This window comes from Globicephala melas, chromosome 11 (assembly GCF_963455315.2).
Source record: "Globicephala melas chromosome 11, mGloMel1.2, whole genome shotgun sequence".
Classification (NCBI taxonomy): Eukaryota; Metazoa; Chordata; class Mammalia; order Artiodactyla; family Delphinidae; genus Globicephala; species Globicephala melas.
The window spans coordinates 19733825-19759640 of NC_083324.2; the positions used below are offsets into that span (position 1 = coordinate 19733825).

General features: G+C 39.1%; 1 long non-coding RNA gene across 1 annotated transcript in view; it reads right to left on the reverse strand.

The window, feature by feature from the left end:
- LOC132598164 (uncharacterized) overlaps window positions 1-25583 on the reverse strand; it is a 155510-nt gene extending 129927 nt beyond the window's left edge. The window contains exon 1 of the long non-coding RNA XR_009565969.1: window positions 25539-25583. This is a non-coding gene — a long non-coding RNA (uncharacterized lncRNA). The remainder of the gene's footprint in view (window positions 1-25538) is intronic.
- Between the last annotated feature and the right edge of the window lie 233 nt (window positions 25584-25816).

A 25816-nucleotide genomic window follows, 5' to 3' on the forward strand; every position in this document is an offset into this window, starting at 1 on the left:
CAAGGTTTTCTGCACATTTTTGTTTGAAGGCACAGATTACATCTAATAAAATCTTTTTAACCACTTCATTGGTTTGTGTTGTGTGTACTCAACATATATGTATGAAACGAATGGAAATATGTGTTTCACCTGAGTTAGATTCATGAAGGAAGAAGAAAATGCATGAAAATTTTGTGAATTAGATAGAATTATGTTAGTTGCAAGAGACATACACCCATAAACCTGGTTCAAACTAGTTTAAGGGGGAAGAATAGATTCATTCTCTTTAGAATGACTGAATCCATGTACTGTTCAAAGGATGTCACTAGATTTGGTCTCTGTCCTTCCTTTACCAGCCTGGGCTTGTTACAAGTCTCCCCCCTCCCCAAGTAGCTCCAGGTTGACATCTTAGATTCATTTCCAGGAAGAAGAGTTTCTTTATTCCAGGCATTCCAGTATGATTCTCTGAATTGCATCTCTTTGGTCTGGCTGGGATCATACACTCATTTTGAGCCAATCTCTGTGGCCAAGAGGAAAGACTCCAGTGTCTGGCTGGGTCTGAGTCACAGGTCCACCCTTCAAGCGTGGGCAAGGATGAGGGTCCTCCCAAAACCATAAGGGGATTATAGGGGTAGGACCTCCCCCCAAACACAGCCTCTGCTAATAGTAAAGGGAGGAATATGCGCTGGGCAGGCAACAAACAACAGATGTCCATTGCATTTGGCCACAGCAAAATAAGATTCTGGTTTGTCACAAAGAATGCAGTTTTCATATAAATATCTTTGTGTCTAGAGATAAGAATATTTCGACAACAGTAAGCTCCACAGTTAACTATTCAACCACCAGGTGTTATTTTACAAGAGTCACTCTGTGATTTTAACTTGAATGGAATAACACCACCAAGACATAAAATTTTAAGGGCACCTAACTGCAAAAAATGAAAACAACCATAAGCAATGTCATCTGGCCTCCTGTCAGAAATTTCTAAAGCTATGTACTCTGCGATTTACAGAAAAAAAAATCATTCCTGACACCAGTGGAACTTCTGTGCAAAGAATAAGTGACTAATCTTAGAGGAGAAGAAGAAAACTAGGTCTCATTATCTAAAATCTATTTGGTTCCTGGGTTCCATGAGTTATCACTGTGAGGAACACCACCCTTTATAATTTTAGGCTAATAATTCTCTGTGTTTGAGGTAGGATAACTTTTACTTTTTGGTGTATCCTCATAAACACCAATGACATACACAATTATGTAAATGTAACATTTAACAAAATAAGAACAAAATTCCATCCGTTAAAGATGAACTATAGCATTCTCAAGATGTGTGACAGTGTTAGTTTTGTCTACAAGTAAAGTAACAGCAAAAGGAAGAACAACTAGCAACCTAATTGAACTCATTAGACACATACGTTGTCATCATTAGCACCGTATTTCTGTAGTGCCAATATCAGGATGCCTGAGATGAGAGATGTCAAGACATTGTTTAAAGAACAAGTTCATCTCACAACAAAGCAGAGCAAAATTAGATTAAGGTTTTTCTTCAGTGGTCTTTTTTTTTTTTTCCCCTTTCCTCCCTCTCCCTTTTTTGTTCTTGGCGCCTAGAGAGAGATTAATTAAAGAGGAACAATATGAAGTTGTCTTAGGAAACTGATGAACATAAATATTTCAAGATCAAGAGAGGGATATTAATAGGATGAAACTAACACTGAATACCTACTATGTGCATGGAATTTTGCAAGAAAAAAACCTTTTTATCTTAAAATAATTTTAGACTTACAAAAGAGTTGGAAAGAAAGTATAGAGGATTCCTGTTTGTTCCTTAGCCACCCTCTCTTTCTGTTACCATTTTACATAATCATAGAATGTTTAACAAAATTAAGAGATTAACTTCAGAACAACACTATTAACGATTTATTTGAATTTCACCATTTTTTTTTCACTGATTTTTTTTTCTGTTCCTGGATGCAGTCAAGGATTCCACACTGCATTTTAGTACAATTCTTCTAAATACTTGCCTATCTGTCCTCGACTCTGCCTGACTTTCATACAAACTAAATAACAGAGCTTAAGATTCTTGGTGGCAGGATCTATGATATCAACTCCTGTAATTTTCTTATCCCTATACTTCCCACTTTGTTTATAAATCAATAAATTTAGGAATGCTATTAGGAATATTTTTGCCCAAATATCTTTACCAATTAAAGAATTTTACATTCATACATTCAGAAATTTCTCCTTTAAAGCGTATGATATAGCCAGTTTCACAACCTGTATTGATCCAAAACTAGACAGTCAAGAACATCAATACGGTACTGTAAGAAAACTACTAGTGTTTGATTCATTCAAAAGGTAGGCATTTCTTTTCCAAGATTCTGAACAAACAAGAAGTGGTTAAGCAGATCTTGTGGTCATTCGTAGCCCAACATCTATTCCCGCTTTTTGATGTACCTCAATTTTTGTGTGTGTGTCGGGGGGTATTACCTCTTCCTCTGTGCAAAGATAGGTGTGGAAGGGCAATTCCTTGTGATGGTTTCACACTGCAGAGGGTGAAGGATCACCTTCACCTCCCTTGTACCTGGCAAGAGACCAGCAGTACCTATAAGGCCTAAGCTCAACCAGCTGCAAACTGTTTCCCAGAACTTTGGATCTTCAGCAGATAATATAAGGATGAAAAGGCCAGCCAGAAGCCAACAGCCAGCTCACGATACTATTTCTACTATTAAACTCTGGTTCCTGCTGCCCAGTCCTCTCTTCTTACGCATTTCTAAGCCAAATTCTTTAGTTGCCCATTAATTCTGTGAGTCTCCACCTCAACTTTCCTTCCAATCGATTCCCTTTTACTTAGATGAACAGAATTGTTTTCTGTTGCTTGCAACCACGTGCTCTAGGTAAAACGTACAAGATATCTTCTCTAAGCATTACTAATTCCTCACATGATTAGAATGCTTTGAGAGGCGCCTACACACTTTCTTATCCAATCCTTCCTTTGCTTAAAACTCTGAATGTTTGTAAGCCTGGAACCCAGTACTCCCCATTTAGTCATATTCATCACACTTATTTTTTGCTGTCTGATTCCTGCCCTAGGTGACGCTCTCCATGCAAGCAGGGCCTTGGCCACCAGCATCTAGCACTGTATCGGACGTGCATGATTACGAAAAACATCTCTCCTAGTAAATAGACACCCTTTACCACTATTCACGAGAAATCCTATTTTAATTTCTGGTGAAGAGCCAACATATGTGTCCAACTTCAAATTAGCAAAAGCAGATACTATTTCACCAAATATTGAAGAAGGTCCCTTTAAAGGTGCCAGAAACGTTGCCGTCATGTACACTGGGAAGTTGTTTACCAGTTTTGATTTCGCCAACTAGGCCCATATTATTACTTGGCCTAGGATATTTTAGACAGAAACCACTTCCATATGCTTTGCTGAATCTCATGATAGATCATTAAAACTCTTAAGGGAGACATTATTTTTCTCTAGAGTTAAGACGTATTCAGAATCATGGGCCTATAAGTGAGGAAAAACTACAGCCAACCAAAGCCATAACGACATTGTTTAGCAAACGAGCGTGATGTTTACAACAGGACTGAATGTGACAGCTTTCAAAGCATTGTGTATATTTCTAGGCATCTACATGGATAGCTCTGACAGCATGTCAGTTATCATTTTTGTAATAACGTGGATATAATTTATTGGAACTCAAATACAGAATGAACTGAGCACACGCTTCGGCCCAAAGTACTAATTTGTCCATTGCTGACAGTTTTGTATGTGTTTTAAGTAGAAATAAAGACATTCTAATTGAATAAACGTTTTCCCCTTGCTAACCGTGCCCTCTCAGGGTTAACAGCAAGCAAATGGAATAATGTAGAATCCTTGCAAAAGTAACCACAAATAAGACAACCATGGGGGAGAGGTGGGTTTCAGCTTTCCTGGTTGCCTGCCATAGAAGTTTGCTCATATGTGATTGATTGCCCTGGTGAGTAATACCAGTTGGCAGACATTAGTAACACTTTGTCTTACTTTTGGTACAGTTGTTAGCTTTTCTATGTTTAGCATGTTTTCATATTTTAATAAGAATTCTGAAGCTGTGTATATATATATTCAGCATTAGCCTGAAACTTGACACTTTTGATTCTGGGGTAATTTATAGCTTCATCTGTATTTGACATAACTACAAGATGCTTTCAACATATGGAATTATGCTTGTAAAATTTAACCTTATTACGTTCCTTTTCCAGCCCCTGTGCATTTTTTACACACATTTTACTTTGCATTTTAAACATTTTGATTAGATATTGTTAGTGCAGTTGGCACGGTTTAGAAGGAGGCACAGAGGACGGGAGAAAAGCAGGGGATACTTGGAGTTGTTTGTTGGTTTTTTTTGACAATTCACCAGGAGGCTCCATTTCATTTATGAACCGAGATGGATGAGGTACCAGCCTGAAATTCTTTGTGACGTGGCCAACAACACGAGTACCAGGGATGTTTTTACCCCTGCACTAAAGTATCGGATGAGGTGTTGGAAACATGCAGGCTCTTCCAGGATTTTGTGTGGTGCACTTGCTCCCTTCTGGGAGTTGGAACATGTCCACCGAGCGAACCATGTGAAAGGCATGAGCCTTCAACAATGGTATGATGGAAATTTAAATAGGCAAGGACCTGCGCCAGGTTTGGGGAGTATTGTTTTAGGCTGACTTTAGCTCCAGCCAACGAGTGGCTTGGCTTGTGTACTTCAAGGCAGAAGTTGAAAATGGCTTATGGTTGTTTTGAAAATTCTCGGAGTTTCCAGATATTTAATAGAGCTGCCCCCATCTTCATCAGAAGATACTTCTAAGGACTATCTAGGAAATGGCACAAAATACCCCCAAGAATGGTTTTTAATGGCCCTGAATGGTTTTAATTCGCAATGACAAACTACAATGAACTTCAGGGGAGGGGAATCCATTCTGTATTTGCTTATTTCCGTTTATTGCAACTGAGAAGTGCGTTTTAAATGCTTTATTACCTTCTTTCTATGGAGTTCAGTTAACATTGCCTCAGGCCCATGAGTAGGGGAAACTTGGAGGTTTTTCTTAAACAAAAGAGAGGAGAGCTTGCTCCTGAAGCAGGTTTCCCAAGGTCACAGGCTACTTCTAATTACAATTCTAATGAAACATAAGGAGATCTTCCCAGGAGATCGCTACTTGGTAATTTTTCAACAATAGCTATACCATCTTCTTCCCTATTTGGAAAATACAGAAAAATGGCCCATCAGAGTCCCTACCATAGATTTCAGTTTTAGGCTCGGTACTTCTGAATTCCTGATTAGTTCTCTGACAAGCAGCACATCTATACACAGTATGAAATATGAGCCTTATCTGTGCCTGGGTCTTAATTTAAAATTTGCATTATACAGTATTTATGTAGACCTTCTCTGCAACCTTTCAAGTACTCAAACAAATGATTCTCCATTAAAAGAGTTTATCTTGAAATATCTGTCTGAGCATTGTAAATAGCATGTTATGGATCACGCGTTTATTTAGACAAGTGAAATACAGCATCAAAAGCTATCGCTGAAAAACTAGGCCAATATGGGCATTAAAAATATAGCACCATATATCTTGGGCAAGAAAGTTCTCCAGATCCCACATGTGATGATGGGGAATATTTAGACTCTCTAGCAAAGATTACATGTTTCTTGATTCATCTCACAGCGCAAGTCTACTTCATTTGCAAAGTGATAACCTATTACCATAACTAAACCGCCTATTGCATGGAGGCTCAGAAATAAAATAAAAAGATTAGCCAGTTATCTTATTTACATATATTGAATTGCAGTAATACAGCCCGATCTCTGCCTCTCATTTGATTCTAATTAAAGCATAGCAGAGAAACTGCAATCCACACAAGAGCTTATTTTAATAGTCAGAGCTGGCAAAGTCCCAATATCACAATGTAGCAATTAACAGCACGGCTGTATTTGCTATTCATGGTTTGATGTAAAAACTTGTTTATTAAGATGGGCTGGAGGCGCTGGTGTGCAATAGACCTGCATGTAATTAGATTCCAATTATTTGTCTGTTTCTGATATTGTAAACTGGCACTTAGCACATCAGTTAAATTGACACACGGCGCTGCATGGTTTACTCGGTAATTAAAACATGTTCTGTTAATTAGATGATGACCACTTTATTCCAGGGCTCTTGTGTTTGGGTTTTCTAGTGTGCGCTGTTTGTATCATGAGCCACCAGACGCTCCTCTAATGAGTCCTTGTTTTGTTTCAATTACCACCTGCTGTTCAAAAGCAATGCTTGTTTTAACTAAACAAAATTAATGCTTGTCTCTTCCTTTGTAAGAACTTAAACGTTAGACAAATTCATACGCTTATTATCGAAGTGCTGAGCTCTGGTTTTAAAGACTGCTAAGGCAATTAGAAGAAAGTTATAAAATGTTGTAGAGTGCGGCATAAATATTGTTTAGCGTATTAAGAGGCATTACAAACAATGAAATGTCTGCTGGAGTTGAAAGGGAGCAGAGAGACTTAGCCTCCCCACTCCCAAAATAAATTAGCTCTTGCAATTTACAAAGGGATATCCAGAAACTAAAGATACTAGGGACTGCAGAAGAGAAGGAACTGAATGAAGTTAGACAAGAAGGTAGGTGGCACGGCTATACATAAATCCATGAATGATATTGGATCACCCTGGATGTTTTCCAGGACTACGTGTTTGCTGCATGTTCTCTTACACGATACGCACTGTTTCCATGCTAAACAATCAACGGAACTGTGTCTTAAAACGTTTACGGCAAACCCTATCAGGAAAGCCAACTCTGCATTTTCTAGGATGTTAGGGCTCGTCCTATTCACTAAGCCTCCTATTCCACAGCCACCTCCACATCAGCGCTCCTCCCATGGAACCACCAGAGCACATTTCATCTTTCCAACATTTCCACAGCCCTTCCCATCCCAGCAGCTTCTCACTGCATACCATGATATCATGACGACTACTCCTGTCCGGAGTTGACGATTGCGATGGGACAAGGATGCGATGGGAGCAAAGGATGCCCACTTATTTCCCAGAACACCTTCCTCATCCAATGTGCAGAACTCATTAACGACACCAATAAAGCGATGTCAGGCAAGTAAACCACTGTTTGAGAAGCTACACTGAACAGATCAGGCATTTTTGGAAAGGCGTATAAAACCACCAGTTCGGCCCCTGCCACTGGCACCAACCAGCTAAGTCAGTTGCTAGGGGGTTGTCCTATAGAAGATAGCTGAAAGCAAGATAACTTTAGTTTTGCTCCAATGTACTATTTTGCATGTTGCAATTCAGGGTTCTTCAGGGTTCACGTCTATGCATTTTAGAGTTAACATCTGTCATCTTCAGGAACACACACAAGCAAATCTAGAATGGCGTATTCACAATGTATTTTCCTGGAAAGGTATTTTAGTTCTAAGGCAAATCATGTTCTCCTGCTGAGAGAATTGGTTTTGTTCTTACAGGTGTATTCTAGAATTTGAAATATCGTTTACACCAGATATTCAACAACAGCAATACTACAACATGGAACGCAAACCTGAATTTGTGAACATCAGCCCCCAAGACCCCGGCCCCATCAATGAAGGCGATGTGCTTGTGTACAAAAACTACATGCCGCACTTCCTCCAGGAACTTTAATTGAAAAAAAATTCACATTAGATGATTTTTATATCTTAGGGATACATTTCCAAAGCAATGGGCGGCAAGACTTCTATTGGTATTAATGGCAGTCGCAGAGCTAAATCACTGAGCACTGCTTGGCAAACTTACTCCTTAATGCTGCAGTTGCCTTAAATTAATATTTTACAAAGACCTAAAGTAATTAGACTGTGTCTTACTAAATGCTCCATTTACTCATTAGAGATTTCAAAATGCATCTTTTGCTGCAGGCCCACGGGGGCACATTAACTACTCTAAAATATATAAATGACTTCACTGGGACCTTTTAAAAAATACTGGTGCAAGGGAGGGGCATAGGCTCCCCACCGGTGACCAGTAACATTGGCCCATTAAGGTACCCCACACTGTTGGGATGCAAGGGACATGATTTGATCACGGCAGCCCAGATCCAGGAAGCAATCAGTTATTTTTCAACCATGTCTCATGCATACGTTTAAAATGTAAGCCCTAATTAGTATCCTCACGGTGGACATTTGCTGTTTTTGGCCTCCCAGGGTCTATTCCCCTTGGCCTAATTTTCTCTTTGGGTTTTTCTCTTTGCCCATTTACACTGAGGGGAGCTGACTCCACTGCCAGTTCTGGAGTGAGAAGGCCAGGTTGAGCCCACCCCTCTTGGCTACAGGGATTGGTTCACAGATGAGCATCTTAACCAGGATGGTCCAATCCCCGAAAGCAAGGATGTTCATTTAATAGTTGAAGAAAGAAATATTTACTTTTCTGTTGGATGGGGGCCTGGAGGCAAGGAGCCCCAATAATTGCTGGCTGAAATCTCTGACTACATCTTTTGAGCAGAGGGCCAACCCATAGGAAACAGAGGCAATAAATATAACTGGATCAAATCATGTGGCTTATATCAAGTCATGTCTGAAGTCAGGGCTACCCCTAGATTTATGTGGACCATTATCTCCTCTACTCCCTTCACCACCATTGTTTTTGTTTTGTTTTAGCATCTAAGCCAGTGATGGGTGGATTTTTTCACTTGCGCGTAGAAAGATTCCTAACTGATACAACCCAACTTTTCTCATCACACCATCAGGCTCTTTTACCCAGTCAGGTCATGAATCTCAAGAGAAGAATCCCTAAGAGCAGATTCTTTTAGGGGTCCAGGACGGATTTCAGAAGATTAATCAATTCCCTGAAATCATAAGCAATGTTTTATGCTATGTATATTTTTCTGAGGAGTCAAAATTATTGTCAAAATGTTCCCATCTCAAGAAAGTTTAAGAATTCCTCTTCCTGGTAGCAAAAGTCCTGGAAGGTCAGCAAAGAGAGGCACAATTAACATGAAGGAAGGTTTTGTATGAAAGTGTCAATTTTGTCTGACCTCGAAAATTCAAGAGAATGCATAGGGGTTCTCTGACGAAACCTGCATAGCTGAAAGCTAGAGCTTTTTAGAAACTGGAATTGGTTGTCCTGGAGGATAAACGACTCAAATTGGGATTGCACGTGAATGAAGTCGTTTTTTTTTTGAAAAAGCCTTAATGATTAGCTTGTTTCAGACTTTGCTGCATCTACATATGTATGATGTGTATAGAATACATTACATATATATTTCCTACATAAGGCCACACCAAAAAGTCTACAGCAAGAAACAGGTATTTATAGTACATGTCGCACTTGAAAGAACGTATAGTCTCAACTTCAAATGCACTTAGGAAAGGAGTACAGAACCCCTAGGCTCTGCACTCAGAGAATTAAACTAGAACAAGATTTGAAATGGTTGCTATACCACAGACCTGGAGGATAAGTCTACTATATCATCCTTCTATCCTCTTTCAGACGCTCATCAACATCTGTTTCATCTGATCTAAGTGAAAGTAGGTCCCTGCTACTCAGTGACGATAGTACAAGAAAAGCAAAGCAAAACTAAACTAAACATAAAAACAAAATAAAACCAATCCTGCTAAACTTCCCATCACATACACTTTGGAATTCTGCCTAATCATGTGCCGAAGTGATCGAAAGCATGGGGTCCGGAGCCAGACTGTGAATTCACATTCTGACTCTACCAATTTCTACCTATGAGACTTTGAACACGGGAATTTACATGTCTGTAACTTTCCTCATCATCTGGAAAGTAATAATAGGCTCAATGACATGAAATGGCTTGACATTCATCTGTATTTAGAAAATGAGTACTTTTGTATGCTTTAGACCCATATCACTACTGTATTAATTTCCCAGGGCTGCTGTAACAAAGTACCAAAAACTGGGTCGCTTAAAATAGCGGGAATTTATTCTCTCACAGTTCTGGAAATTTGAAGTCCAAAATCAAGGTGTCTGCAGAGCCATGAGCCCTCTGAAGGCCGTAGGGAAGAACCCTTCCTTGCCTCTTCCTAGCTTCTGGTGGTTGCTGGCAACGCTTGGCACTCCTTGGCTTGTAGCTGCCATTTCAATCTCTGCCTCTATCTCCACATGGCTGTGTGTGTATCTGTGTCTGAGTCTCTGTGTTTCTCCTTATAAGGCAACCACCCTAATCCAGTATGACCTCATCTTGATTACATCTGCAAAGACCCTATTTCCAAATAGGGTCACATTCACAAGTACTGGGGTTTAGGACTTAAACATATCTTTTTGGGGGATATAACTGAACCCACCACACTATCATAGGGTTATTATGAGGATTAAATAAACTAATCTATGTAAAGTGTTTGGAGTAGTGCCTGGCACATAGTAAGTACTCAGTAAAGCCCAACTATTGTTGTTTTAATTATTTCATCCTATCATTTGATAAAGCTCTGCCTCTCTTAGATCCTGGATACCTCCCCAGCTATCCTAAGATCAAACGAGCTGCTTTTCTTTCCTATCTTCTCAAGGTAATTCCTTAAGTACCCGTACTGACACAACTGTATAATCTCTCATTGTAAAGATTTTAAAACGATTTAGCCACAGAATTCTTTCTTCAAAGGAAATGTTATTGGAAGACCAATTCTCAAACCAGATGAAAGGGGAATCGCTCTTTGAGAAGAAGGCGGGAACTCACAAATTGATATTTTAACTCCCTCATCCCTGTTGCTCTACACCCCTCCCCCAGTGGCCCCTGAGATGCTTCTTTGGAATATACAAGGGTCAGAAAACTACTCCTCAGTCATAAACAAGTTCATCCCAAGCACGTGGGAAGAGGTGGTCTTTGGACACTTCCCCCACTCCGTTTCGGCATCCCTCCTCTCCATCCACCCCCCTACTCTCCCCCAGCTACTATGCCCCAACCTGGCCAAGGAAGCAAAGGTTGTCACTGTGGGCGGAATCTAGGATATTGATTGTGCCATATTCGTTAGTGTTACTCATACTACTCATTCTCTAACAAGACCATGTTTATCGCACAAGCCTGTGCTTTTATGCACTGGACTTCTCTTGGGATTTCTCTAGCAATGATCATACACAAGAGAAAGATTTCCAAGATCTAGAAACAGCTGTGCAGAGAGGGGTAGCCTTGCTCATACCTCAGGGCCAGGTTATATGCTTTTGTGCCCCTTTATCAAAAGTCTGCACGTAGGGCACTGTCTTAGTCCGTTCGGGCTGCTATAACGTAATACCACAGGCTGGGAGCTTGTAAACAACAGAAATTTATTTCTCATAGTTCTAGAGGCTGAGAAGTCTAAGATCAAGGTGCCAACGTGGTCATGTTCTGGTGAAAGCCCTCCTCTTGGTTCCTACCTGGCACCTTCTTGCTGTGTCCTCGCATGGTGGAAGAGGGGAAAGAGCTCTGTGGGATCTCTTTTATATGAACACTAATCCCATTCATGAGGGCTCCACCCTCGTGACCTAAGCATCTCCCAAAGGCCCCAGCTCCTAATACCAACTCAATGGGCATTAGGATTTCAACATATGGAATCTGTGGAGACAAACGTTCAAGCCATGGCAGGCACTTAGGAAGAAGCCCAGCTAACATAATGATGGCAAAGTCTTTCTCATTTGGGTATTGTTCCTTGTATATACATATCCTGTGGGAATCTCTGGAGAGGAGGGATAATTACCAGGGCTGAGTTGGAACAGTCCTGTGAGGACAAGCCAAATGTTGTCAACTCTCTTTAAAGAATCCTTCCACCCTTCTCTTCTAAATGAAATCTGGGTTTCCCCAAGGGGATACGACTTTTACCGTAGGATTCTCTTGGGTAGGAAGCTCGTTTTCCAGGATCCTGAGGACCTCGTATCGACGGCAGGTTTAAGCTGCCATTAGGACTCACTGTTTATTACACATTCTTACCTGTCAACTCATTCAGAAAGACCCACCATGTTCTAAGGACTTTCCTCCCTCTCTGTTTTGTTCTCATCTTTCTTCTCATACTCATCCTCATGCTTACCCCCAAATTCCTGTTCACTGCTAAGTTAGACAAGTTGAGTTATAGCTTTGTCTCCCTCTTCCTTTTGCTGGCCATGTGCTCAGGGGTATCTTCTCCAAACACAAGTGGTCACAAGCTAAACACTGATGTGTATTAATCAGGGATTTCCAGAGAAACAAAACCAGTAGGATGAGTATATTCATAGAAAGAGATTCATTCATCATAAGGAATTGGCTCAAGTAATTATGGAGGCTGAGAAACCCTGATCTGTGGTTGGCAAGCTGGGGATCCCAGATTCCAATCTGAGTCCAAAGGCCTGAGGACCAGGAAAGCCGATGGAAGTTCCAGTCCAAAAGCCAGCAGCAGGCTCAAGAACCAAGAAGAGCAGATGTTTCGGATGAGTCTGAAAGCAGGAAAAGACTGACGTTCCAGCTCAAGGCAGGTCAGCTCATGGAGGAATTCGTTCTTACTTGTGTGAGGTCAGCCTTTTTTTCTAATTAGGCTTTCAACTGATTTTATGAGGGCCACTCACATGAAGGAGGGCAATCTACTTTACTCAGCCTTTTACTGATTTAAATGTTAGCTTCATCCAGAAACACCCTCACAGATATACCCAGAATAATGTTTGACCCAATATCTGGGTACCTTGTGGTTCAGTCACGTTGACACATAAAATTAATCACCACTAAGATGGTTCTCTCCTCTGAGAGAACTTCTACAGACAGCTCTTACATTTATTGTTTCTTGTCACTTTCCTTACATTATTTTAACAGTTTTCTACTTCGTTCCCCATTTCCAATTGCTTTTTACCAGTTCTTTCTCCATATAACTGGCAGAGTAAACTTTCTTTAAAAGCTGACCAAATCCCACCTCTTTCCTGTCTACTTCACTCTACTCCTCACAATAAAAAAAATTCAAAATTCTTAGTTTGACATACAGATCCATCCCCAAATTAGCCCACTATACTTTTTTTTAGCCATACTGTCCATTCATCCTGCCCTCCTGTCGTATTGAATTCATTAAATTTTTCCTTAGAAGCCCTTCTGGTACTTTACTCTCAAAGTCATCTTTCCATTCACCTAGAATAGTCTTATTTCTCTTGTTTACCTGCACATCTGTCCTCAACTACTTGTTCTATTTGCTGTGTTTATAAAACATGTTCTTCATATAATTATAATGAAACTTCCAACTTTTAGTCCGTTTGTATATCTCTCCCTACCACTAGCCCATCATTTCCCAAAATACGTACCTGACAATGGTACCCCCTGAAAAAAAGGATTTCCTATTAAAAAACTGAAAAATGTATATATTATATTCCCTTGTAGGAATTTTGTAATGTATATGCTAGAGATTCTAAGAAATTCGTCAGAAGACTATTTAACTTAGTCTAATTTAATATTTGATTATTTTATCCTAATGTGATTTATTTTGCATTTATACTGGCTGGGGGTTTATTGAGCTTCTTGGATCTGTGGGATAAAAATTTTCACTTCATTTGGAAAAAATTCAATATCATTGTTTCAAATGTTTTTCTGCTTTAATCTCTCTTATCCTTTTAGAACTTCAATTATACCACTTGGTATTTTCCCATAGTTCATTGATGCTATGTGTAGGTAATTTTTTCAACCTCTGCCTGCCCCTGGCTTCAGTCTGAATACTTTTTACTGACCAGTCTTTCTTTCTTTCTTCCTTGGTGTCTAATCTGCTACCAAGCCTCTCCTATGAACTTTAAAAAATAAGAGATATTGTAGATTTTTGGTGCTAGAATTTTCATTTGATTCTCTGGAAGGTTTCCATTTTCTCGCCAGAAATACCCTCATTATATCTACCTTCTCCTATAAATCATTTCATGTATTTACAAGAGTTATTTAAAGCCTTTGCTAGTTTCAATAATTGAGTCATCTATTGACCTACTTCTATTGACTATGTTTTCCTTTGATTATATATCACATTTTCTTACTTTTCATATCTCATAATTTAAAATTTCTTACTTGACTATATAAAATGTAAGGAGTTTGAAAGACGAAAGGTACTGAGAACAAAATTGCTGCTGTTGTCCTTCTCTCCTTGTAGAGAATCAAAGTGGAATGTTCCACTCTCCTAACCAAGTGTGGGGACTTCAAGAGACTTGCTTGTAGAGATGGTGTGTACCTTCAGGAAGGAAGACTGGGAGTCCACTCTCTGGTTGAACATTTGCTTGTATGTTCCCTTGGCTGATCTGACTTGCTGCCCTTTCGAGTGTCACAAAATGAATAGGAGAGAGACAACAAAGAGAGGACAGCAACGAACCAGCCTATACTGCTATGTGCAATGCAAAAAGAACATGTGAGTTTTGTGTAGGTCAGATGGACCAACCAGGTTTGCACTGTCTTGTCATCTCATGCTCCCAGAGGGTTGCCCGCCAAGAGGCTGGGAGTGGGGACTTAGGGTGGAGACTGAGGTGGGAGGAGACTGAGGCATCAGAAGAGCTTAGGCCACATTGGGGAACTCTCAGTGAGGAGGACTCCTGTAGAGCTTTCTGGAGAACTCATACATGGGTACCACTGATCCTTAACGGATAGGACAGGAAACCAGTACAGGGCACACTTGAAAGTAAGGATTATTTCATGACTGTAGTACCCCGTCAGGGTTCAGACTGCTTAATCAACTAGTTATATTTAAGGTTCTCTCTCCTATGATGAGCTATAAGCCAGGGCTTGTGCCTGTCTTGCCTGTTGCCTACTGCAATGCCTTGCACATAGTGGGTGCACAGTGTGTTCCAAAAATACCTCTTGAATAAATGAACAAATGACGCAAAGTGTCCCTACTTCTCCCTATACCCTCTCTTCACTTTATTTTTATCCCTAACACTGATCACATCTGACACATCATACGCTTATCTAAGCACTTGGCAACTCCTTACCTTCCCAGAGAATGCAAACCCTACGAAGACGGGGGAAGAGGGCTCTGTTTTGTTCACTGTGTGTCCCCAGGCCCTAGAAGAGTGCCTAGCACCTAGTATGTGCTCAGTAAACATTTTTTTGAATGAGTGGTTTGCTGTATGCCACATTCAGAACATAGTGGTGGTGGGATAGCTAAAAAGATAGTGTCATGGCAAACGTGGGATGTATATTTTGATAGTGCAGATAAAATTGAGGCAGAAGAGAATTTTTATGCTAAAATAGATTTTGAAAACGAATTTTAAAGCTACTCCAAAGGACCTTTCTTTATTAAAAAAAAAAAAAATTCCTTACATTTCAACATGTATCTTTCAAGGGTCACCTTTGCTCAAATCTTTTAAAAATTGTTACAATTTTAATAATACATTCTATGGCAAGGATAAAGAAAGAAACAATTTCTGATTGATAGGATTATAATCTAAGAGGTTAGCTGAAGACTAAATATTTTAAAAACCAGTTGAAAAGACATGTGAATACTGGCTAACATGAGGCATCATATAGTAATTACTGAATATACTTAAGCAGCTGTAGTGAATATTAGGTTTGGAAAGAAGACGTTTAAAAAAGGGTTTAAATGCAAAATGACACGACCACATTGAAAGTAGAGAACTGTTTTAATCTAATAATGTACTTGTAGTATGTATTTTGCTTAGTATACTTCTTGACTTACAGCCTTTCTCCATCTCGCTAGTAGGAAGGGTACCAAACCATAAGCTAGTAGTTTGTGACTGTCAGAATGATCTAGTTTTAAAGTATTTGTAAACTGAGCTTTGGCTGACCTCTACCAGGGTCACAATCAGTCACATCAAGAACCATGCAGCTAGTCTACAAACGTCTGTCTGCTAGAGAGGAAAAAGGGAGGCTTTTGCCTTATGATCTTGACCTTTAGGTACAATAACAAATACCTCCCGTATAAGCAATCGACAGTGTTGTGAGCCCATGAGCTGGCCCTTTGCTTCTGTTTATCATCATCTGATTAAGCTACAACCGTCCCTGAGGGTCAGAAGGTAGGATCAAGGCAAAAGCACCAGTCTTCACACTATGTTTCTTTTAGTCAAAGATAGTGGGTAAATGGAAGAAACATCTTTGATATTTCACTTGATAGTCCCCAGCTGCTTAGTGATAAACCTTAAAACCTTAAGCCAACACTGGGATTTCAGGAACACCTCTTTTAATAACCACACTTCCCAAACACACGCACTCTGACGTCAGTAAGGTGTTCTGTTTTACCACGCAGGAAATTAACCAGAAATAGAATCTCCAAGTGGCAACTTCTACAGTAATACATTTTGATGAATATTTTTTCAGAATGTTCTGCTGATGCCTGACATCGTAATGAATCATGCCAGATTACATCAATCATGTCACGTCACTTAAAAAAAAACACAACAACCCAAACCATGATGTGTCTGGTAAAGATGGAGTTGTAATAGGCCATAGTTAGGAGGAATCCATTTTTAGAAAGAAAAAAACACAGTAAATACTCAATATGTAGTGCCCGAGTACCAAATTAAGAAAGGCTTTAAAATTCTCTCTGAAAAGCAGACAGAGGACAATTTCATATTTGATTTTTAAAGATGAGATGCATACTAAGGAAAAAAGGATCATCTAAAAACAAATATTTTAAATCATATGTACTACCAATTCACAAATTCAGATTGACTGGAACCATTCTCAAAAGATGGTTCGATTCTCTCCAACATGAACACAATTCTTAGCTTACCAACCAGTTGGAGCCCGTAGAAACATTCCCATGTAGCAGATAGCAGGCACCAAAGGATCATCACTTGGAGGTAGGATACAGGTAGGATGGGGAAGATGAAATGATCCTGAAAGGTTCTATATCACCCATAAAGTTCCCAGGGAAGGTCTCTGTTTAACTCACTTTAAGTGATATTTCACTTAAAGTGAGGATGTCAATTTCTCAGAATCAAGAAGTGTTTCCTTCTAAGTCTTGCCTTCAATTGTTATTTAACTCTCTTTCCTTGAAATAGAGTTTCTGTCCCTTATAGAAACAGAATGGCATCTACTATATTATACATATTTTTTGGAGATGCAAAACTTGCATCTTTTTTCTTCATTAAAACTATTATTTTCAAACTGCTTTATCCTAAGATAAAATTTAATAATAATTTAATCCTAATAAAATTTTAATATAAAACAGAGCAAAGGGCTTCCCTGGTGGCACAGTGGTTGAGAGTCCGCCTGCTGATGCAGGGGACATGGGTTCGTGCCCCGCTCCGGGAAGATCCCACATGCCGCGGAGCTGCTGGGCCCGTGAGCCATGGCCACTGAGCCTGCACGTCCGGAGCCTGTGCTCCGCAGCGGGAGAGGCCACAACAGTGAGAGGCCCGCGTACCGCAAAACAAAAAACAAAAAACAAAAAAAACAGTGCAAAACTGCTCAGGTTGAAGGGAGTATAGGTGGTCCTCAAATCCTTCTTACAGGAAATATTCAATTGACCCAGTCAAGTCTACAAAGAATATGTAATATGTAGTAGGACAACTATTGTTTCATCTACCTTTACATACTCAGAACCAATTCCTAATATTAGTAGTTTTTGTTACTCTTTTCTGTCCCCACACCTACATTTTCATATGTGGAGCTTAAAACTGAACTCTTGAAAAAAATCATACTGAAATAATGGTGCAAGAAAATGAATTCCGTGGATGAACAATCTGATTAAGTTTAACATGAGTGGCCTCGTCTTTATATTTGCAAATATATTTCTTAATACCTTTGGGGACATAAATCTCTCCATTGGTATGTCTTTGTTTCTCAAATTTGTGATTACGTGAAAGCTTTCGGAAGTTTATGAAACATTTTTTCTATGTTTTTCAAACTCTAAGCTAATACATCAAATTCTAGGATTTTATACATGGTTGCAACCATGCTAATATATGTAGAAAGGAGAATAAAAAAGAGAAAGCAACCTATGGGGTGTTAATCTGACACACACAAAAAGAGGTCTGCACATACAGGGGGAGTACTGTAGAGTGGTGGGGTTCAATGTGAGATCTATAGTCAGTCTGCCTGGAGTTCAAATCGTCACACTAGTGGTAGACCTTTGGCAAACTAGTTTATCTCGCAAAACCTGCTTTTCACATGTAAAATGAGAATATTAATAGCGTCTGCCAGTTGGAGTTATTGTGAGGAGAAAATGACACAGCACACATAAGACATTTAACATGGAAACCTCACTCTCAGCAGATACTCACATGCTATCTATGTTGTATATATACTTGGGGAAAACAACTGTCCACTGTAGTTTTTGCGTGCCACCTTACATTTTTTAAGGCTGAAGGATATTATGAAATATTTTTTCTAACCTTTCTTAACATGAAAGAAATCGATCTTAGTCATAGAATTTTATGAGAGGATCCAATACTCTACCAACAAGGATTAATATTCTCATCCACAACTTGTAGAAATATAGGCAGACAGGCAATGTAGTTTGATTGCAAGTCATGGTTAGAAAATGCCTGATTCTTCCTATCTCTCCTTTTAACCACTAGAAAATATTTACTCTGCAAAAGACTTCTTCCTCGTTATTGGATCTCTTGCAGCTTTGACCTTTGGGCATTGACCGGTATATATTTGGATCTTCTTCAAATGACTGGAATAAATTCTTGGCTGAAACAGAAAGTTGGAGAAACCAGAAATCCTTCATGGTGAACTGTGACCTTGAGCCCTTGTAAAACTTCTCAAAAAGCATCACAAACAATTTACCACCTGTTCTCACTTGCCTGCTTCATGAAAACTGGTGGTGTGTTGGGCGGTTGCGGGTAGCTGGGGACGGATGATTTACAAAGAGCTGCTTCCCCTACCCAAGTTTTGCAGCATGTGAGAACAAGTCACATGGGAAGGACACAGAATGCTGACTGCTTGGATGACGGTTGGCCATTGCCAGGGAAACTGCTCCCTTGGCAACTGTGGTCAGTACATCTGTCTAGCTGCATTTCTAAGACTTACATAGTCCCTACCATGGAAAATATGTTTTAAAACACAAACACATATGAAAAAAACAAATAAAAAATTACGGAGCTGATAAGGAATTCTTTGCTTTTATGGCAAAGTACTTTGGATGGAGTGATGGTGGTGTTCAGCAGAACACATTTAGGGGTGTTAACTCATAAATGGAAAACAAAATGTCCCCAATCTAAGCTAGCTCATAAAACAAAACAGATCTAAACCAGATAATCATTGGGTTTATTAGTCACAACACACACGGGTTTAAGCCTTCACAGAAGTGTTTGTAGGGAGCTTACTTGAAACACTGAGCACTCCCAAGGACAGTTAAACTAAAGTTTATATAACTCTGTCTTAAAGAGAGATGTGGGCAAGAAAGAGGGAGATAAAGTCAAAGACTCATTTGGGGAGAGGGTAGAATGTTAAGATCTAGCAAAAATGAAGAAAATCAATTCTGAATTAAAAATCTAAGATTGTAGAAAATACGGTTCCATTTAAAAACACTTGATTTATTCACAGATCTTCAGGAATACAATAATGCAATATGTGAAGAATGCCTACACAGAGCTGCCATTGGCTTTGAGAGGTTAGAGAGAGTGAAATTTTGCACTTAAAAAACTAAAAATAGGGGACTTCCCTGGCGGTCCAGTAGTTAAGACTTTGCCTTCCAATGCGGGGGGTGCAGGTTCCATCCCTGGTTGGGGAACTAAGACCCCACATGCCTCAGGGCCATAAAACCAAAAAACATAAAACAGAAGCAATATTGTAACAAATTCAATAAAAGACTTAAAAAAAATGGTCCACATGAAAAAAAAACAAAACTAAAAATAGAGGTTCCTTAAAAAACTAAAAATAGAGCTACCATATGATCCAGCAATCCCACTCCTGGGCATATATCTGAAGAAAACCATAATTCAAAAAGACACACGCACCCCTATGTTCACTGAAGCACTACTTACAATTAGCCAAGACATGGAAGCAACCTAAATGCCCATCAGCAGATGAATGGATAAAGACAATGTGTTACATATATACAATGGAATATCACTCAGCCATAAAAAAGAATGAAATAATGCCATTTGCAGCAACATAGATGGACCTAGAGATTGTCATATTGAGTGAAGTAAGTCAGACAGAGAAAGACAAATGTCATATGATATCATTTATATGGGGAATCTAAAAAAAGGTTACAAATGAACTTACCTGCAAAACAGAAATAGGGTTACAAATGTAGAAAACAAACTTATGGGTACCAGGGGGTAAGGGGTGGGGGATAAATTGGGAGATTGGGATTGACAATATACACACTACTATATATGAAATAGATAACTAAAAAGGACCTACTGTATAACACAGGGAACTCTACTCAGTACTCTGTAATGGCCTCTATGGGAAAAAATCTAAAAAAGAGTGAATATATGCATATGTATAACTGATTCACTTTGCTGTACACCTGAAACTAACACAACATTGTAAATCAACTATACTCCAATAAATTTTTTTAAAAAATACATAAATTTAAGGAAATAAATCCCACCCCCCAAAAGTTTAAGAATAGAAACAATACATTACCTATATGAATTTTGCAGAAAGTTTACTGTTTCTATGAAAATAATCTGTGAATTATAATTAACGTGGTGAATAAGAGCTTCATTGAAAACTTAATTTGAAGAGTTTATACCATGAAGGATGGGTATAAATTCCATAGGAGTGTCCATTACAATTAAACATGTACATTAACATAAAAGACTAAAGAAAGGAAGAAGAGACACGTAACGTTCGCTGTAGTTTATATTCTGAAAACATCAGACAATATTAGGGAATTGAGATAAGCTGTTGGGTTATGTTTTCCCATGTACAATAAACAATAAATGTATTTAACAAATTCTTTTTTTTTTTTTTTTTTAAACAGTCTACAGCACTCAGTATTCCCAAGCAGTCTCCCATTTAAGTACTAACCAGGCCGACCTGACCCTGCTTAGCTTCTGAGGTCAGATGAGAGTGGGTGCATTCAGGGTGGTATGGCCACAGACAGAAACTAACAGATTCTTGATGTACTTTTCCACACCTTCATGGGAAGCATTTTAACATGCTGTTGACCAAGCAGTGATCTTGACAGGGTGATCATCACCTGTGCTTGCTCATGAACACTCTTTGCATGAGGGAGTGTCAGAAGCTTGGAAGAAAGTTTTGGGGAATAATAGTGGAACATTCTTTTAGGGATGCTAATGTTCACGACGGCACAGAAGATGAAAGTATATGGAAAAACACAAACATCAACAACTGCGTCAAACATGAATTCAGAAGAGTTTGACTATAAATATGCAGAAATTTTAGAAAGACTTTAACCAATTTATTTTACTTATGTTTTACTTTTTCTGTTTGCACAGTGTGAAATATGATAAAAAATGTGTCTAAGTCTAAAACTGTTCTTTTGGTAAGTACAGAATAAAAATTCTAGGTGATAAGAAAGCATTGCGTTATAGTTTAAGCAGCACTGTTTTTTCTTTCTTAGTGGTAAATCAAAAATGGCGCATCTTACAATTGACAGTATCTTAGATTCAATGAAATATGGGACTAAGTTTGGACCACACCCTTCATTGTCTAAGAAGTGAAGCACAAAAAGAGTGAGAGGAACTGAGACGAAAATACTGACCAAGAAGGATACTACCCACCTCTCTTCTTCTCCCCAACAAATGGAAAAAAGCAAAGATAATAAGAGGTTTTCACTGAATTGCTGATTAGTAAAGACAAAAGCACAAAGTTGGTGAGCATTTCTCTATGGCAAAGCATGTCACAATTAAACAAATGATTACATGGATTTCATAGATGAACTTGGTGTTTAATCTTAGTTTGCCTCTGTCACTTAATCTGAAATCCAATTTCATGTCTGCTTTGTACATCAAAGAGCAACACAGGTCCATGCTACATATTTTCTCAAAGGAAAAATTTAAATTAAAAGAGAAAAACTTGCCCAAACAGTAAGGTTGATGTAGATGCATTCGGTAGAGTATCACTAAATTTGGCAGTTCTATAGAGCAAGTTGATTTTCTCCCAGATAAATTATTCTTCAAGAATATCTTCAATGCCTAAAAAGTTGTCTTTACAATACTGCCAGTCACTTATTGTACATGTTCTCTTTCAACTGATTTATCTATCAGGGTCTTTACGTGTCTGTTGATTAAAAAGTCAACCGCACATACTTTTCGTTTTCCTGATCTATTTGACAGAATCTGAGGGAAACATTGAAGGAGAGGATCCTGCTTCCATAGTTACATCACTCTGTTTGAGAGTCCATTGAAATTCAGCAATAGATAAGACCAACTCCAACTTTATAGTGTAACTTCCATTTTGTGGAAAGCTATTTTCATTTTGGCACATTAACTAGTACAATATGAAAATGAAAAATCCGAAAGTGAATATGAAAATCTTTATACCCTCCAGCTGATTCTTCAAAGTTCATTTTCAAAATGTACTTGTTTGGAGAATCTCTGCAGTAGGAAAACTGTATTTACCAAACCATGTAGCACATTCCTAGACAGACACAATACCACTAAATCAGTCCATTCAATGTTGGCAGTTGCCTTCCTTGAGAGTTTGGTTTTGAGCACTGTTCTCCTTTTCTCACTGATAATATAATTTTTGGAGTATCCAGGAACTGCTGGCAAATTTTAGTTATACCTAATTGTAGCAGGAACAAAACCATGCGAGGCACAAAGAAGGCCACATTTCCCAGCCTGCCTTGCAATCCAGTGGGATCAGGTGACTATATTCTGGCCAATAGAATGTGGACAGAACTCATACATCCACTTGTAAGCCTCAGCCTTCTATTTCTTTGCCTGTTGGATGAGAGATACTAAAAATCCAGGGAGGACTCTGAGATTTAATGAAAGGATGAGCAGTAGGAGGAAGTAGCCTGGGTCCATGTGTGTCTCTGGGGGCACAGCAAGGCCCCATTCCCAATTCACATATGACTATGCCAAGAGTAAAACATCAACCCTTGCTGTGTCAAACCGCTGAAATGCTGGGCCTGTTTGTTACAGCAGCTGCGATTACTTAACCTGACTAGAAAAAATAATATAATAGAGAAGTCCCCAACTATATATATCCCTTAGGAGCTCCATCAGATATATTATAATACAGCTATATGGCCTTTGTGATATGGGAGAACATAATCAAGATGTTCAGTAACAGTTCTAGACATTCATTCCCTCACTTTGGAAATATTTTGGGGTACCTGTGCTTATTGGGATAAGTGTGGGGGATGTAATAATGAACTAAATAGACATGGTGCTTTTCCTCACGAAGCTTATAGACCAGGAGGTAGACATTAGGCAATGGATCATACATATAAATGTACGATTACAACCATGATCATTTCCATGACATGAGAACCATGATCTTATCAGACACAAAAATAGAGGTATTTGCCTTAATCTGGGAGGTGCCCATGAGGAAAGATTCCATGTTAGGGGGACAGATATGCAATTACTATGTGGAATTCAGACAGTATGGGGCAACGTGAAAGAGGACCAGATTAGGTATGGGAGGGAGAATGAACAGCATTAGTAGAAACCAAGCCTGGATGAGAATGCAGGGCCAAACCAGACTACAGTAAGTATTTTCCTCTTTGCTCAGATACTAAATGATCAGATTTGCCTTCTGTTCTTTGATAAAGGCCGCTCTGGCTACACTGTAGAAAAATGGATTGAACATGAACATGTACCTATATTTACATGAAGAGCGTATGTGACAGTATATACATCACATATCCATATATGGATACCCCAGAAATAAAAAGATATATAAAAACAGTTCAGCACTGGAAATGCTTCTGAGACTGGGTGGTTGTTCTGGTAAATTTTAGTTACTTTTAATTTTATGCCCCCCCCCGCCCCCGACCTTGAAAGCAATTACAGATCACCAGATCACCTAGTAGTTCAATCTGGTAGGTTTGAAACAGGAGACGCTTGCCTTAGGCCACTGAGAACATCCAAGGCAAACCAAATTGCAGCAAAGTATGAGGCTGGTTTGAGTGACAATTTTGTCTTCAGTGACTCTAGCACCCGATGCCCTTGTGACACCTACAAGTCACTCAGCCATACCAGACACCAAGAGGGACTCCCTGTAAGAGGCACTGGTGTTCCCCAACTCTCACTACTGGGACGACATTATGGCATTTCAGTTTCTCCACAGAATTTATGAAGGTTTATGCTCCAAACAGGAAGGAGAAAGATGTCTTCAGCCTCCCTGATTTACACAGATCTCTAGCATGGACGGCCATCTTTCTTAGATTATCTCCCAATCATTGAGAGAATTATATGCTGATGTCTCCAATCTTTCATCCTGATTTTTTTTCCTCTCTGTATATGAAACCCACCACGATAGAGGATTACAATTAGATAATCGTCTTGAGATGTTGCCTGTCAGATTCTGGGCCTCAATCTCATTTCTTGCCCTTGTGATTCAGGCAGTCGAGCCTGGCAATCACACCTTCCCAAACACATAAACATCAGAGCAGGTTCATACTGGCCCTCTCTCCTCCATACATGGGAAAAAGATCTGGGTGCCCAGCTCCTTGTTGCTTTTCATTTTTAGATACGCTACACCTTTGCAGAAGCAATGTCTACAAGGAATGCTGAATAGGCCCCCCTGCATTGAGATGCATCTAAAAGATGTTGTTTCCCTGTAAGAAAGGATGATTAATTCCAAGTAGCTATTTTCTAAGGTACAACTGTAGACCTTCAAAGTCAGGGTGTTAATTTGGTGATATTAACTTTTGAGTCACTTGAGTAGTCAGTTTCGGAAGCAACAATTCTCTTAAAACTCTTATAATTACATTTGGACAAGTTTGCGCGTAGGACCGCAAGTCCACCAGCTTATTATAACCATGGCGCATTTCACACACCATCTTCATTATCTTGTGCTAAAGAAGAGAGCACACACTCTTCTGTGGGTAATTTTAGATTGGCCACTGACACACTCCGCAGTGTTTATAAAGAAAACAAAACTTGGATGTTGGCCCTTTTAATTATAACTGGCAGAATCGCTACACCCAAAAATCACATAATCTCTTCATCATATTATATCTTTGAAGACATCTGCTTACAAAGCAGTAACAAGGAACTCGGAATCTAAAAACAAACTTTGTACTAGATTGATTGGTTTGGCGAGCCATGCTTCTAAAGTACTGGCGGATTCTGAAAGATGTATTCCTGAACTTCAAGAAAAGCTTAAAATATGCTACCATGGAGCTATATCAAATTGTCCTTGGTCTGGACAGGCGGATTAGAGCCTGTTATTAGGATGCCTGTTGTTGCTAAGGAAAGTCAACTGGTCCAATGGAAGATGACATAAATTTCACCAGCCATTCCTGTTGTTCCACAGTTTCCAAATAAAGGCCTAGCTAATAAAACTTTTTGATAAGTTCAGAGCACTATTTCACCTAGAAATCATCACCCTCAAGGTGCTATTTTCTAGGTGTTTTATATAATATTTTGAGGGCGACTGAGAACACTAGACATTCCACCAAAGGATGAAAGCTGATCTATGACACCATCTCAACTATTCATCAAACATGTGCCTCTTTTCACATGAATTTGGACATGATCTGAGCTCATCTTTGAGTTATTACCCTGTGATCCTAGTCACTTACCTTAGGGCAGATCATCTTACAGTCCGCAGAGTTCCTAAACTCACGATATTGTAACCTGAAAGATAAAATGGTAATATTACTTATTAGTTAACCTGTGCTCTGCAGATGGGTAAGAAGCTTTCTTTTTCTAGGTGACTTGTAAACGTGTACTTGAATTAAGAGGACGAAAAAAAAAAAAAAAACCCAAACCCAATGCAAAAGCCTGGATTTGTTGCCAAAATAAAACTGCCTAAAAAAAACAAAACAAAACAAAAAAACTGCCTACATCTTATGTAGTC